The sequence below is a fragment of the Salvelinus namaycush genome, unplaced genomic scaffold (genome assembly GCF_016432855.1).
Source record: "Salvelinus namaycush isolate Seneca unplaced genomic scaffold, SaNama_1.0 Scaffold1538, whole genome shotgun sequence".
Lineage (NCBI taxonomy): Eukaryota > Metazoa > Chordata > Actinopteri > Salmoniformes > Salmonidae > Salvelinus > Salvelinus namaycush.
In genome coordinates this window covers 45,426-61,041 of record NW_024058273.1, presented here as the reverse complement: position 1 = coordinate 61,041, position 15,616 = coordinate 45,426, and the positions used below count along the sequence as shown (strand labels likewise).

The 15,616-nt window shown below is 38.3% G+C and overlaps 2 non-coding genes and 3 pseudogenes across 2 annotated transcripts; all 5 read left to right on the top strand.

Moving 5' to 3' along the window:
• Positions 1 to 229: 229 nt before the first annotated feature.
• On the top strand, positions 230 to 378 carry LOC120036983 (annotated as a pseudogene).
• A 680-nt stretch (positions 379 to 1,058) lies between these two features.
• On the top strand, positions 1,059 to 1,177 carry LOC120036989. The gene has a single exon (XR_005474717.1). It is a non-coding gene; the product is annotated as a 5S ribosomal RNA (ribosomal RNA).
• Positions 1,178 to 1,870: 693 nt separating this feature from the next.
• Positions 1,871 to 2,021, top strand: LOC120036986 (annotated as a pseudogene).
• A 681-nt stretch (positions 2,022 to 2,702) lies between these two features.
• On the top strand, positions 2,703 to 2,821 carry LOC120036984. The gene has a single exon (XR_005474716.1). It is a non-coding gene; the product is annotated as a 5S ribosomal RNA (ribosomal RNA).
• Positions 2,822 to 3,514: 693 nt separating this feature from the next.
• LOC120036988 lies at positions 3,515 to 3,664 on the top strand (annotated as a pseudogene).
• The last annotated feature ends 11,952 nt before the right edge of the window (positions 3,665 to 15,616 follow it).

Below are 15,616 nucleotides of genomic sequence, written 5' to 3'. Positions count from 1 at the left end.
ATAGGTTAAGATATTAAAAAGTAATTGGTGATTTTTTCGACAGTGTTGCATGATGGGAATCTAGTGGTTCACTGATATAATCTAGTAAACAAAATAAACTACTTTTCACCACTCTGTGTGCAAGTGCATTCCTAAACGGCATTTAACGCAGGTCGATGTGATATGATATTATCACAACAAAAAGTGGTTCCCGTTAGCGGAAAATGTTGGCACTGGAGAGACTTGCCCTCCACTAAGCAGAAGAGATACTGTGATCAAGAAGGTGGTTGACCCAGTGTGGGGCTCAGCCATTCCACTCTGGCTGGGCTGACCCTTTTGAATTTTCCAAATGTGGGAATCTCGAATGCAAAATTTATGGTAGTGGTCGTTTGCGCTTTACCCTGATATCTTTGTTAATGATAAACCGTTGCTTGGCGGCAGGCTTAAGGATGACTTGAGTCAACCGACTGTGCTTATGGAGATCTTTGAAGTCAGTTGTGAAAGAGACTTTGTGGACCAATCGAAAGGTGGAAACATTTGTTTGTAGCAAAACATTGTTGGCATTTTGTCTAAACATTATGTTGCGAAATGCAGCATTGTATTTATGCCACGCTGGTACTTCAATCAAGAGATAGTTGAGAAGCCACTCTAACCCCCCCCGGTCATGATGTGTCATACGCGCCCATGCGCTTCCAATATGAAATTGTCCATACATGCGTTCCTCCTTAGCACAGAACAATGCAATAGGTTTTCAACATCCAGAGCTTTTGTGTATTTATTGTGGCTAGTAGGATAGCTGCATGGGAAACTGTTGCTGATGATGTATTTGTCAGAAGTCATTGTATTTGTCCGTTTTTTCCCACAAGGCTGAAATATGTGCCCTCGCTTTGAAATGTTAGCAAGGTTTGTTTGTATTTCATCCAACTATCTGTGCTAAAAAGTGATGGCTACAGTATATGTAATTTCTTCCACTTTTTGAGTGAGCCAAAGTTCAAGCTGCTTATCTAATTGGTGAGAATGCAATGTCTGTTTATCAGACTCACTTTGACTTTATATGGTGTACCAAGAGATGTACCTTCGCTTACGGCCATACCAGCCTGAATATGCCCGATCTCGTCTGATCTCGGAAGCTAAGCAGGGTCGGGCCTGGTTAGTACTTGGATGGGAGACCGCCTGGGAATACCAGGTGCTGTAAGCCTTTTGTCCACTAGGGGGTGTGGCATTATTTCATCAGCAACACTGCCTTGTAGTAAGCATTTGATGCTGAATTGACTAAATGCAGCTTCTATGGGCTAGTCTCCCCTGCCCTTTTAATACGATCAAAGTTCCTTGTGTTGTCAGGGAGCAACTGCCTTTTATTTATAAGACAAATAAGAATATTGTTACTGAATGCAGCTTGTGTGTGCTCTGTGCTCCCTCGCCCTGTTCAAATGATCAAAGGAAATAATGCTGGTGAGGAGTGGAACTGGACTGGTGTCTGATGGCCCTGTGTTTTCCATGTTGGAATTACAACCCTTCTTTTATGGAGTAAATCAAAAGCACAAGAGAATCTGAGATGTTATCGATAATAAATCAATTGGTTTCATGCATTTGTCTGTGTGTGTGTGTGTGTGTCTGAATGTGATTGTATTTCGTCATATCGCAAACATTTGTGATATCAGATAGGTTAAGATATTAAAAAGTAATTGGTGATTTTTTCGACAGTGTTGCATGATGGGAATCTAGTGGTTCACTGATATAATCTAGTAAACAAAATAAACTACTTTTTCACCACTCTGTGTGCAAGTGCATTCCTAAACGGCATTTAACGCAGGTCGATGTGATATGATATTATCACAACAAAAAGTGGTTCCCGTTAGCGGAAAATGTTGGCACTGGAGAGACTTGCCCTCCACTAAGCAGAAGAGATACTGTGATCAAGAAGGTGGTTGACCCAGTGTGGGGCTCAGCCATTCCACTCTGGCTGGGCTGACCCCTTTTGAATTTTCCAAATGTGGGAAGTCTCGAATGCAAAATTTATGGTAGTGGTCGTTTGCGCTTTACCCTGATATCTTTGTTAATGATAAACCGTTGCTTGGCGGCAGGCTTAAGGATGACTTGAGTCAACCGACTGTGCTTATGGAGATCTTTGAAGTCAGTTGTGAAAGAGACTTTGTGGACCAATCGAAAGGTGGAAACATTTGTTTGTAGCAAAACATTGTTGGCATTTTGTCTAAACATTATGTTGCGAAATGCAGCATTGTATTTATGCCACGCTGGTACTTCAATCAAGAGATAGTTGAGAAGCCACTCTAACCCCCCCCGGTCATGATGTGTCATACGCGCCCCATGCGCTTCCAATATGAAATTGTCCATACATGCGTTCCTCCTTAGCACAGAACAATGCAATAGGTTTTCAACATCCAGAGCTTTTGTGTATTTATTGTGGCTAGTAGGATAGCTGCATGGGAAACTGTTGCTGATGATGTATTTGTCAGAAGTCATTGTATTTGTCCGTTTTTTCCCACAAGGCTGAAATATGTGCCCTCGCTTTGAAATGTTAGCAAGGTTTGTTTGTATTTCATCCAACTATCTGTGCTAAAAAGTGATGGCTACAGTATATGTAATTTCTTCCACTTTTTGAGTGAGCCAAAGTTCAAGCTGCTTATCTAATTGGTGAGAATGCAATGTCTGTTTATCAGACTCACTTTGACTTTATATGGTGTACCAAGAGATGTACCTTCGCTTACGGCCATACCAGCCTGAATATGCCCGATCTCGTCTGATCTCGGAAGCTAAGCAGGGTCGGGCCTGGTTAGTACTTGGATGGGAGACCGCCTGGGAATACCAGGTGCTGTAAGCCTTTTGTCCACTAGGGGGTGTGGCATTATTTCATCAGCAACACTGCCTTGTAGTAAGCATTTGATGCTGAATTGACTAAATGCAGCTTCTATGGGCTAGTCTCCCCTGCCCTTTTAATACGATCAAAGTTCCTTGTGTTGTCAGGGAGCAACTGCCTTTTATTTATAAGACAAATAAGAATATTGTTACTGAATGCAGCTTGTGTGTGCTCTGTGCTCCCTCGCCCTGTTCAAATGATCAAAGGAAATAATGCTGGTGAGGAGTGGAACTGGACTGGTGTCTGATGGCCCTGTGTTTTCCATGTTGGAATTACAACCCTTCTTTTATGGAGTAAATCAAAAGCACAAGAGAATCTGAGATGTTATCGATAATAAATCAATTGGTTTCATGCATTTGTCTGTGTGTGTGTGTGTGTGTCTGAATGTGATTGTATTTCGTCATATCGCAAACATTTGTGATATCAGATAGGTTAAGATATTAAAAAGTAATTGGTGATTTTTTCGACAGTGTTGCATGATGGGAATCTAGTGGTTCACTGATATAATCTAGTAAACAAAATAAACTACTTTTTCACCACTCTGTGTGCAAGTGCATTCCTAAACGGCATTTAACGCAGGTCGATGTGATATGATATTATCACAACAAAAAGTGGTTCCCGTTAGCGGAAAATGTTGGCACTGGAGAGACTTGCCCTCCACTAAGCAGAAGAGATACTGTGATCAAGAAGGAAGTTGACCCAGTGTGGGGCTCAGCCATTCCACTCTGGCTGGGCTGACCCCTTTTGAATTTTCCAAATATGGGAATCTTGAATGCAAAATTTATGGTAGTGGTCGTTTGCAAAATTTATGGTAGTGGTCGTTTGCGCTTTACCCTGATATCTTTGTTAATGATAAACCGTTGCTTGGCGGCAGGCTTAAGGATGACTTGAGTCAACCGACTGTGCTTATGGAGATCTTTGAAGTCAGTTGTGAAAGAGACTTTGTGGACCAATCGAAAGGTGGAAACATTTGTTTGTAGCAAAACATTGTTGGCATTTTGTCTAAACATTATGTTGCGAAATGCAGCATTGTATTTATGCCACGCTGGTACTTCAATCAAGAGATAGTTGAGAAGCCACTCTAACCCCCCCCGGTCATGATGTGTCATGCGCTTCCAATATGAAATTGTCCATACATGCGTTCCTCCTTAGCACAGAACAATGCAATAGGTTTTCAACATCCAGAGCTTTTGTGTATTTATTGTGGCTAGTAGGATAGCTGCATGGGAAACTGTTGCTGATGATGTATTTGTCAGAAGTCATTGTATTTGTCCGTTTTTTCCCACAAGGCTGAAATATGTGCCCTCGCTTTGAAATGTTAGCAAGGTTTGTTTGTATTTCATCCAACTATCTGTGCTAAAAAGTGATGGCTACAGTATATGTAATTTCTTCCACTTTTGAGTGAGCCAAAGTTCAAGCTGCTTATCTAATTGGTGAGAATGCAATGTCTGTTTATCAGACTCACTTTGACTTTATATGGTGTACCAAGAGATGTACCTTCGCTTACGGCCATACCAGCCTGAATACGCCCATCCTGATTGGAGAAGTGACGACAGGTGCGAGTGTCTGAGCTGTGAGTGAGTGTTTGCTGGAGAGTGTTTGCTCGAGAGCTATTTTTGCTAATTAATTGGTTTTTGCAATATAATTTATTATTTTCTTCAGTTGAATAGTTTAAAGTTTGGTTAGTCTTCCCCCTTGCAGGTTTTCTGCTTGGGGGAGAGCCTTTTTTGGACCCATTTTTTGATATATTATGACGGACAACATGGCAACGACAAACGGAATGGAAAAGGACAACGAAAATGCGCAACGGAAGAAAAATGAAGATAAAGAAGGAATGAAATATGGAAAAGAATACACGGTGGCAATTGAGTTGGAAGGAGAAGACAAAGTGACGACAATGGAACTACTAAGAGCAATTAAGGAGGTGTGTGGAGAGGTGGTGGGATGCCGAATGAAAGGAGAAAAGAAGTATGAAGTTACGATGAGGAATGAAAAAGGAAAAGAACGGCTAATGGATGGAATACGAATAAAGGACACCAAGATACTGGCGAGAGATATTAATGTGAAGGAAGTGGTGGTGTCGTTCATGAATCTGCCTGTATACATGGAAGACAGTGCTATATTGGGCAAGCTATGTAGCTGGGGTGTATCAGCAGTCTCTGAAATCAGGAGGAGAGTTTGGCCAGGCACGGATATAGCAGATGGCACGAGATACTGCAAAGTCAAATTCACTGATACTGTGAAATCACTGCCGTACTCTACAAAGTTTGATACGCTTGAAGGTGGAGAGTACTTTAGAGTCATGCATGATAAGCAGGTCAGAGTTTGTAGGCTTTGTATTCAGCCTGGGCATATTGTGAAGGACTGCCCTGAATTTAAATGTTATAAGTGCGGGAAGCAAGGGCATTATGCAAGAGAATGTGTAGGTGGAAAGGAAAGGGCATTTTGCGAAGGATGTCACATGAGAGCTGACGAGTGCAAATGTGGAGAGGTTGTGAATGAGGAGGGGAGCCAGGATCTTTTTGTGGAGGCTGATGTATCACCCCGAGTAGAAGAAGACGATGGAGGAGAAGACGTGGTGGAGGGAGGAGAGACGGAGAAAAGAAGAGGGGAAAAGATGGAACAGAAGACGGAGGAAATAGGAGGCAGTATGGATTCAGAGATAAGAAGAGGGAGTTTTCAGGAGGAGGACGGGAGTGGGATGGGTGGAGGCACTGGGGACTCACAGTTTTTGGGGGGGGCCTCGGGCTATGTGGGTGCTTCGGAAGGAGGTGAAGTGGAGGGGAGTGGGATGCTGACAACTATACAGGAGACGCAAATGGATACAAGCAGCACAACAGGCACAGGAAAGAAGAATTCGAGTTGGTTGGAAGAGATGGATTTAGAGGCAATTTCAGATTCAGAAGACATGGAAAAGATTGATAGAGCAAGGGTAAGCTAAAGGAAGAGGAAAGTGGCGTTGGAGGTGAAAAAGGACGAAAAAGGAAGAAAACATGACAAAAGGTAGAGGAAAATGAGAAAATATATTTTCTTATTATTATTTATTGGAATGGTTAATTGTATGTCAATCAATGCGAATGGTTTAAGAACAATGGAAAAATTTCAAAGAATAGTTAAAATGAAGAATTCGGATATTTTATGCCTGCAAGAAACACATTGGGACAATGTATGTATTTTAGAAGTAAAAAAAATATGGAGAGATTTTATTTTTGTTAACAATGGCAGGGGGAATTCAAGTGGGGTTGCTATTTTATTGAGGAAGGATGTAGTGGATAATGTGAAACAGATATATAATGATAATAATGGGAGGATTTTAATTGTAGATTTTGAATATATGAGTAGGGTTTTTAGAATTATAAATATTTATGCGCCTAATACTGAAATAGAGCGCAAAGATTTATTTTTAGAAATAGGAAAATGGTGTGAGGGAAACTGTATTGTAGTTGAGGATTTTAATGTTAAAATGGATAGACTGGATATGACAAGAGGAGCTATTTTTAGAAGTGATGTATCTAGGGGGGTTTTAAAGAAGATGATGATAGAAAAAGGAATGATTGATATATGGAGGGATGAGAATCCGTACAAGAGAGAATTTTCTAGAAGGCAGGTGGTTTTAGGGGAGTTGAAACAGACACGGATAGATCTGGTTTTAGTAAATGAAGGGTTAAGGAATTTTATGAAGGATATTAAGTATATTTTTACAACTTTTAGTGATCATGCTGGGTTAACATTTTCGGTGGGGTTAGATAGGGAGGGGAAAGGGGGGGGAGTGTGGTGTATGAATGCAAGGTATCTAGGTGATGAGGAATATGGAATACAACTTAAATCTTTGATAGAACATGAAATGGAGGATAAGCAAAAAGGGAATGATAAGTGCCAGTGGTGGGAAAATGTTAAGAAAAAAATAAAAGATTTTAGTATTAGATATGCAAGGAAGAAAAGGAGTAGGATGACAAGAGAAGAAAATTATTTAAGAGCAAAATTGAATGAAGAAATGAGGAAATGTGATATTGATCCTATTTATAATATTGAAAGGTTTTTAGATTTAAAGGCACAATTGAGCAAATGTGAAATAGATAAATGTAAGGGGGCATCTATTAGAAGTAGGGCAAAGTATGTTTTAGAAGGGGAGAAATGTACGTCTTTTTTTCTTGGTTTAGAGAAAACTAAACAGACGAAATCATATATTAGTGAGATAGAAAATGTAAAGGGTGAAGTGGTAAATGATTATGTTGAGATATTAGAAACTGTACAGAATTTTTATAAGGATTTATTTAAGAAAGGGGAGGTGGATGAAGAGTGTGTAAAGGAGATTTTAGGTAGTGTGGATGTGCAAATTGGTGTTGAGGAAAAGCAAATATGTGATAGGAAGATAACAGTGGATGAAGTGAAAGATGCAATTAAGGGATTACAAATAAATAAAAGTCCTGGAGTAGATGGACTAATTGCAGAGTTTTACAAAATGTATGAAAGTTTTTTAGCACCGATTTTAATGGAAGTGTATCAATATATGGAAGATAATAATACTGTTTCAGACTCCATGGTGACAGGACTGATATCGGTTTTATATAAAAATAAGGGGAGCAAAATGAAATTAGAAAATTATAGGCCAATTAGTTTATTAAATTCAGATTATAAGATTTTAGCTAAGATATTGGCGAATAGGATGAAGATGGTTTTAAATGATATTATAGCACCTACACAAAATTATAGTGTGCCTGGAAGAGACATAGCTGATACCATCATTACACTTAGAGATGTGATAAATAAAATGAATAGCGATAAGAGAGGGGGAATTGTTTTAAGTATAGATTTTAATAAAGCTTTTGACAGGGTGGAACATGATTTTATGTTTAGGGTACTGGAAAAATATGGGTTTGGAAATAGAATAATAGGATGGATAAAATTATTATATAGAAAGGCAAAAAGTAGGGTAAAATGTAATGGGGTTTTAACAGATTCTTTTATTCTTGAGAGATCAGTGAGACAGGGGTGCCCTTTATCAGCATTACTGTATTGTTTTATCGGTAGAACCCTTAGCGGCATACCTTAAAAAAGATCATTTTATAAATTGTGTAGAGACTCCGCAAGGAGGTTTTAGTTTAATTCATCAATATGCAGACGATACCACAATAACAGTTAGAGATGAGGAAAGTGTTAAAAGGGTGATGGAGTGTTTTAAAGTATATGAGAAAGCCTCAGGAGCAAAAGTGAATATGGAGAAGTCAGTAATAATGTATGTTGGGAAGATTAATGAGGAGATTTTTCCTTTTAAAATGGTAAATGATTATTTTAAGGTGTTAGGTGTGTTTTTAGGGGTGAAGGAACAGGAAGCTAGGGATATGACATGGAGTGGGGTTATAAACAAAGTTAGGAAGGTGGTAAATATGTGGAGGGGGAGGTCTTTGAAATTAAAAGGGAAAGTAATTGTCATAAATTCATTGTTGATGTCAATTTTTATTTATGTAATGAATGTTTTGGATATGCCAGAATGGGTTTTATCTGAAATGAATAAAATTGTAGTTGATTTTTTATGGGAAGGGAAGGGGGTGAAAATAGCTTTTAAAACTTTGATTGCAGGTTATGAGGAGGGGGGCTTGAAGTTGGTGGATTTAAATGTGAGGAAAACAGCAATTAGAGTCAAAATGGTACGTAAATATTTATATGGGGAATTAGATTATGGATGGAAAAGATTTTTTAAGGAGTATTTGCAGGAGGTTGGGAGGATGGGGGACAATGGTTTATTGATGTGTATGAAAAAGGAAATGTTAGGTAATATACCTTTGTTTTATAGAGAAGTGTTTGAGGCTTGGGGGGAGTTTTTACCAAATATTTATTATGAGTGTACCATTTTAGACAATATTTTAAATCAGCCAATTTTTTTAAATCCCAAGATACAGTATAATAATAAGATGTTGTTTTGTAAATATTTTATGAGGGCTGGGATGAGACAGATTGGGGACATCTTATATGAGGTAATTCCGGGGTTCCTTCCAAGTCAGGCAATATTTGATAATGTGGTTGAAGAAAATGATGAAATAAGTAGAACTACTGTGGAGAACATGTATAAGAGAATATTAGGATGTCTTCCTGGGGAGTGGGGTGTTTTAATAAATAAAGAGGTGGCAACAAGAGCTAGGGGTTTACCGGTTTTATATTATGAAGGTAATGGGAAGAAGCATGATTTGTCAGGTTTGAAAGTTAAAAAAGTTTATGAAAAATGTATTTTAAGAGAGATAAAAACTCCTGCTTCGGAAAAAGTGTGGTCTAGGGTGTTTGCAAATATAGATGTAAAATCAATATGGAAGAATGTAAATGTAAAATATAATTCTATAGAATGTGAAGACAATGATTTTAAAATGAAACATAATAGAATTTTTACGAACGTGGTTTTACATCAAATAAATAGAGATATTAAAAGAGAATGTGATATTTGTGGTACGGGGGTGGAAAATTTTATGCACTTTTTTGTTGAATGTAGTAGATTAGATGAGTTTCATAAGTTTTTAAAGGGGATTTTAGTACAACAGTGGGGAGAAGAGATTGTTGCTGGGGTTGAGTGGAGGAGGTTGTTTCTTTTTGGTTTAACTGGGAAAAGCAAAGTTATTAATTTTAATTTGATGAATTTTGTTCTTAGTCATGCCAGATACGCTGTAAGACTAAGAAGGAATTTGGGACATTATGAAGGGAAAATTGTGAGTGTAGAGGTTTTATTTAGAAGTATGTTAGAGAAAGATATAGAAGTAATATATAAATATGGTGGATGTAATTTTGAAAAATTGTTTGTGTGGGGGAGCAATTTTATTGAAATTGGGTCGAATGGAAAACTTGTTTTTAATTATTAATTGGTTTTGGTGGATGATTGTGTTTCTAATAGGTTTTATTTTCTTTTCTTTTTTGATTTTGTAAAAGGATGAATTGTTCAACCTTTTGATTGTTGATTGAATGTTGTAAATGTTATGTGTTTCTTCATAATAAAAGAAAAAAAAAAAAAATACGCCCGATCTCGTCCGATCTCGGAAGCTAAGCAGGGTCGGGCCTGGTTAGTACTTGGATGGGAGACCGCCTGGGAATACCAGGTGCTGTAAGCTTTTTGCTCCAGTAGAGGGTTCTCTTGTGTCATGCGTGGAGCAACTGCCTTTTATTTATCACCCTAATAATATCATGTCTTTTATTGGACTAAATGCAGTTTGTTAGTGCTTCCCTGCCCTGCCCTGATCAAATCAAATAATGGACCGTGCGTTTCCCTCAAAATGTAGGCAGTACATTCAGCATTTGTTTTTAGGCTAGGAGACTGTCAATGTCTGTAGTCCGTTAGGGCCCTGTAAAATCCCTTCAATGTTTTGCCTGATCCCCCCCCCCCCCCCCCCCCCCCAAATTCCCCCTTTTCTCCATTTACTTTTCCCCGTTCGTCCCTGTTTCTGCAGGTTTTCGCTCTCAAAATAAACCTTTTTTATTAATAGAAAAACAACACGATTGGATGTCCATGACAATGTTTAAACCCTATCAGGAGACCACTTTTGTAGTTACCCTTAAACGCAAGTGTGCGCCAGGAAGAGACCTTAGTTTGGTTAAGCGGTGTTGCTGTAGCGCTCGTGTTGTAGCGCTCGTGTTATTGCGGAGTTTGCAAAACAAATGGCCACTGGATTGATGCAAATAATCATGATATAATTCTGCCAGGCTGGCATAGGCTACTTTGCAGTTAACTTTTAATTGAGAAGGTTTTGGGGGAAGCCTTTCCTTTTCTACCAGAAGAAGGTTATATCATTAGCCTCATAAGCTAACGGCTACACAAAGTGTAGACATGCGCGCGCTCCGCACGCATGCGCACAGAAACTGGGCAGTCCTGTGCCGTTTCTGAAAGTTGCGTGGAAATACGAATCACTGATGCATTTTGTTCATGTCTTATGATTCACTTGGGCAAATGAATGCATTTTCTAACAAGTTGAAGGGATTTAGTTGACTTCCTCCTTAGTTCAAAACATTTTTGAATAATGTTGAATTTCTGTTTGAATGTCTGGATTCCGTGCCGTATTTTATAGGGCCCTAGTCCATGAAGTTGTCATAAGTGTCAACGTAGGATATGCCCCCCCCCCCCCAAGAGTGAAATATATGGCCTGGAAATGTAAGCAAGGTTTGAGCTTTTTCAGTGTGTTGAGTCACAACGTGGACATTCCTCTGTCTCCCGATGAGTGAGCGACACATTGCCTTTATATAGTGTACCAAGAGTTTGCCCTTCGCTTACGGCCATACCAGCCTGAATACGCATTTCCTGATTGGAGAAGTGACGACAGGTGCGAGTGTCTGAGCTGTGAGTGAGTGTTTGCTGGAGAGTGTTTGCTCGAGAGCTATTTTTGTTAATTAATTGGTTTTTGCAATATAATTTATTATTTTCTTCAGTTGAATAGTTTTAAGTTTGGTTAGTCTTCCCCCTTGCAGTTTTTCTGCTTGGGGGAGAGTTTTTTGGATTCATTTTTTTACTATGACGGACAACATGGGAAAGACAAACGGAATGGACAAAGACAACGAAAAGGCGCAACGGAAGAAAAATGAAGATAAAGAAGAAATGAAATATGGCAAGGAATACACGGTGGCAATTGAGTTGGAAGGAGAAGACAAGGTGACGACAATGGAACTACTAAGAGCAATTAAGGAGGTGTGTGGAGAGGTGGTGGGATGCCGAATGAAAGGGGAGAAGAAGTACGAAATTACGATGAGAAATGAAAAAGGAAAAGAACGTCTAATGGATGGATTAAGAATAAAGGATACAAAGATTCTGGCGAGAGATATTAATGTGAAGGAAGTGGTGGTGTCGTTCATGAATCTCCCAGTATATGTAGAAGACGGTGTGATACTGGGCAAGCTGAGTAGCTGGGGAGTGGCGGCTGTCTCGGAGATAAGGAGGAGAGTTTGGCCAGGAACAGAGGTGGTTGACGGGACACGTTTCTGCAAGGTCAAGTTCACAGAAAAAGTGACATCATTACCTTATTCTACAAGAATTGAGACGTTGGAGGGAGCAGAATATTTCAGAGTCATCCATGACAAACAGGTCAGAGTGTGTCGTATGTGTATTCAACCCGGGCACATAGTTAAAGACTGCCCGGAATTTAAGTGTTTTAAGTGTGGCAATCAAGGACACTATGCGAGGGAATGTGATGGAGAGAAGGAAAGGAATTTTTGTGGTGGATGCAGAAAGAGAGTGGCGGAGTGCAACTGTGGAGAGGTTAGGGCTGGAGAGGGGAGTCAAACACTATTCGAGGAAGCAGTTGTATTGTCGAAAGAAGGAGAAGAAGATGGAGGAGAGGACGTGGTGGAGGGTGGAGAGACGGAGGAAGGAAGAAGGAAGAAGGACCAGAAGATAAATGAAATTGGGAGCAGTATGGACTCAGAAGTAAGAAGAGGGAGTTTTCAGGAGGAGGGGGGGAGTGGAATGGGGGGAAGCACGGGGGACTCACAGGTTTTGGGGGAAGGCACAGCACTAACAAGTAGCTCGGGGGGTGAAGAAATGGAGGGGGTTATGGAGTTGATGACAATACCAGAGACGGTGATGAGCACGGGGAGCACAACGACTATACAAGAAGCGGAGATGAATACGGGGAGTACAACGGATGTGGATGTCAAGAGGGTGAGTTGGCTGGAAAACATGGACTTGGAAGAGATATCGGATACGGAGGATGGAGAAAAGATTGAAAGAACGAGGGAAGGATACAGGAAGAGGAAAGCGGCGGGAAGAGGGGGAGAGAAAGGGTGGAAGAGGAAAGAAACTGGATAACAGGTAGAGGAAAATGAAATTATATTTTATCATTTTATTATTTATTAGAATGGTAAATATAATGTCAATAAATGCAAATGGATTGAGGACAATGGGAAAATTTAATAGAATAATAAAAATGAAGAAGTCAGATATTTTATGTATTCAAGAGACGCACTGGGATAATGTATGTGTTTTAGAAGTTAAAAAAATATGGAGGGATTTTATTTATGTAAACAACGGCAGAGGGAATTCAAGTGGGGTTGCTATTTTATTGAGGAGGGATGTGGTGGATAATGTGAAACAGATATATAATGATAATAATGGGAGGATTTTAATTGTAGATTTTGAATATATGAGTATGGTTTTTAGAATTATAAATATTTATGCGCCTAATACTGAAATAGAGCGCAAAGATTTATTTTTAGAAATAGGGAAATGGTGTGAGGGAAACTGTATTGTAGTTGGGGATTTTAATGTTAAAATGGATAGACTGGATATGACAAGAGGAGCTATTTTTAGAAGTGATGTATCTAGGGGGGTTTTAAAGAAGATGATGTTAGAAAAAGGAATAATTGATATATGGAGAGAGGAAAATCCAGAAAAAAGAGAATTTTCTAGAAGGCAGGTGGTTTTAGGGGATTTGAAACAAACGAGGATAGATCTGGTTTTAGTAAAAGAAGGTTTAAGGAATTTTATGAAAGATATTAAGTATGTTTTTACAACTTTTAGTGATCATGCAGGTTTAACATTTTCAGTGGGATTAGATAAGGAAAGAACAGGGGGTGGAATATGGTGTATGAATGCAGGGTATTTGGGAGATGAGGAATATGGGAAACAACTTAAATCTTTGATAGCATGTGAAATGGAGGATAAGCAGAAAGAGAATGATAAGTGTTCATGGTGGGATAAGGTTAAGGAAAAAATAAAAGTTTTTAGTATAGGATATGCAAGGAAAAAGAGAGGTAGGATGAAAAGAGAAGAAAATGAGTTGAGGGCTAAATTGGATAAAGAAATGAGGAAGTGTGACAGTGAACCTAATTATAATATAGGAAAGTTTTTGGAATTAAAAGCACAATTGACTAAATATGAAATAGATAAGTGTAAGGGTGCAATTATAAGAAGTAAGGCAAAGTATGTTTTGGAGGGGGAGAAATGTACTTCATTTTTTCTTGGTTTAGAGAAGAATAAACAGAGGAGAACATATATTAGAGAGATCGAAAATATAAAAGGTGAAGTTGTCAATGATTATGTAGAGGTTTTAGAAACAGTGCAGAATTTTTATAAGGATTTATTTAAGAAAGGGGAGGTGGATGAGGGGTGTGTAAAGGAGATATTGGATAGTGTGGATGTGCAAATTAATGTAGAGGATAAACAAATGTGTGATGGGAAGATAACATTGACTGAAGTTAAAGATGCGATTAAGGGTTTACAAGTAAATAAGAGTCCTGGAGTAGATGGAATAATTGCAGAGTTTTATAAAATATATGCCAGTTTTTTAGCACCTATTTTATTGGAAGTTTATCAATATATGGAGGATAATGATAGTATTTCTGAATCTATGGTGACAGGGCTGATAACGATTTTATATAAAAATAAGGGGAGTAAATTAAAATTGGAGAATTATAGGCCAATTAGTTTATTAAATTCGGATTATAAGATTTTAGCAAAGATACTGGCAAATAGAATGAAGCAAGTTTTAAATGATATTATAGCACCTACACAGAATTATAGTGTGCCTGGTAGAGATATTGCGGATACAATTAATACAATTAGAGATGTGATAAATAAAATGAATCATGATAAGATGGGGGGAATTGTTTTAAGCATAGATTTAAATAAAGCTTTTGATAGGGTGGAACATGATTTTATGTTTAGGGTAATGGATAAATATGGTTTTGGTAATAGAATAATAGGATGGATAAAATTATTATATAAGAAGGCAAAAAGTAGGGTGAAATGTAATGGGGTTTTAACCGATTCTTTTATTCTTGAGAGATCTGTGAGACAGGGGTGTCCTTTATCAGCTTTATTATTCGTTTTATCGGTAGAACCTTTAGCAGCATTTCTTAAAAGAGATAATCTTATAAATTGTGTAGAGACTCCGCAAGGAGGTTTTAGTTTGATACATCAATACGCAGATGATACCACTATAACAGTTAGAGATGAGGGTAGTGTAAAAAGGGTGATGGAGTGTTTTAAAGTATATGGACAAGCATCGGGTGCAAAGGTTAACATGGAGAAGTCAGTAGTAATGTATATTGGGAAGATTAATGAGGGGAATTTTCCTTTTAAAGTGGTTAAAGATTATTTTAAGGTATTAGGAGTGTTTTTAGGGGTGAAAGAAATGGAAGCTAGGGATTTGACATGGAGTGGTGTAATAAATAAAGTTAGAAAGGTGGTAAATATGTGGAGGGGGAGGTCTTTGAAATTAAAAGGGAAAGTAATTGTCATAAATTCATTGTTGATGTCAATATTTATTTATGTAATGAATGTTTTGGATATGCCAGAATGGGTTTTATCTGAAATGAATAAAATTGTAGTTGATTTTTTATGGGAAGGGAAGGGGGTGAGAATAGCTTTTAAAACTTTGATTGCAGGTTATGAGGAGGGGGGTTTGAAGTTGGTAGATTTAAGTGTAAGGAAAACAGCAATTAGAGTAAAAATGGTACGGAAATATTTATTTGGTGAATTGGATTATGGGTGGAAAAGGTTTTTTAAAGAGTATTTGCAGGAGGTTGGGAGGATGGGGGACAATGGTTTATTGATGAGTATGAAGAAGGAAATGTTAGGTAATATACCTTTGTTTTACAGAGAAGTGTTTGAGGCTTGGGGGCGGTTTTTACCAAATATTTATTATGAATGTACCAGTTTAGAAAATATTTTAAATCAGCCGATATTTTTAAATCCAAAGATAAAGTGCAATAATATGATGTTGTTTTGTAAATATTTTATGAGGGCTGGGATGAGGCAGATAGGTGACATAGCATATGAGGTAATTCCTGGGT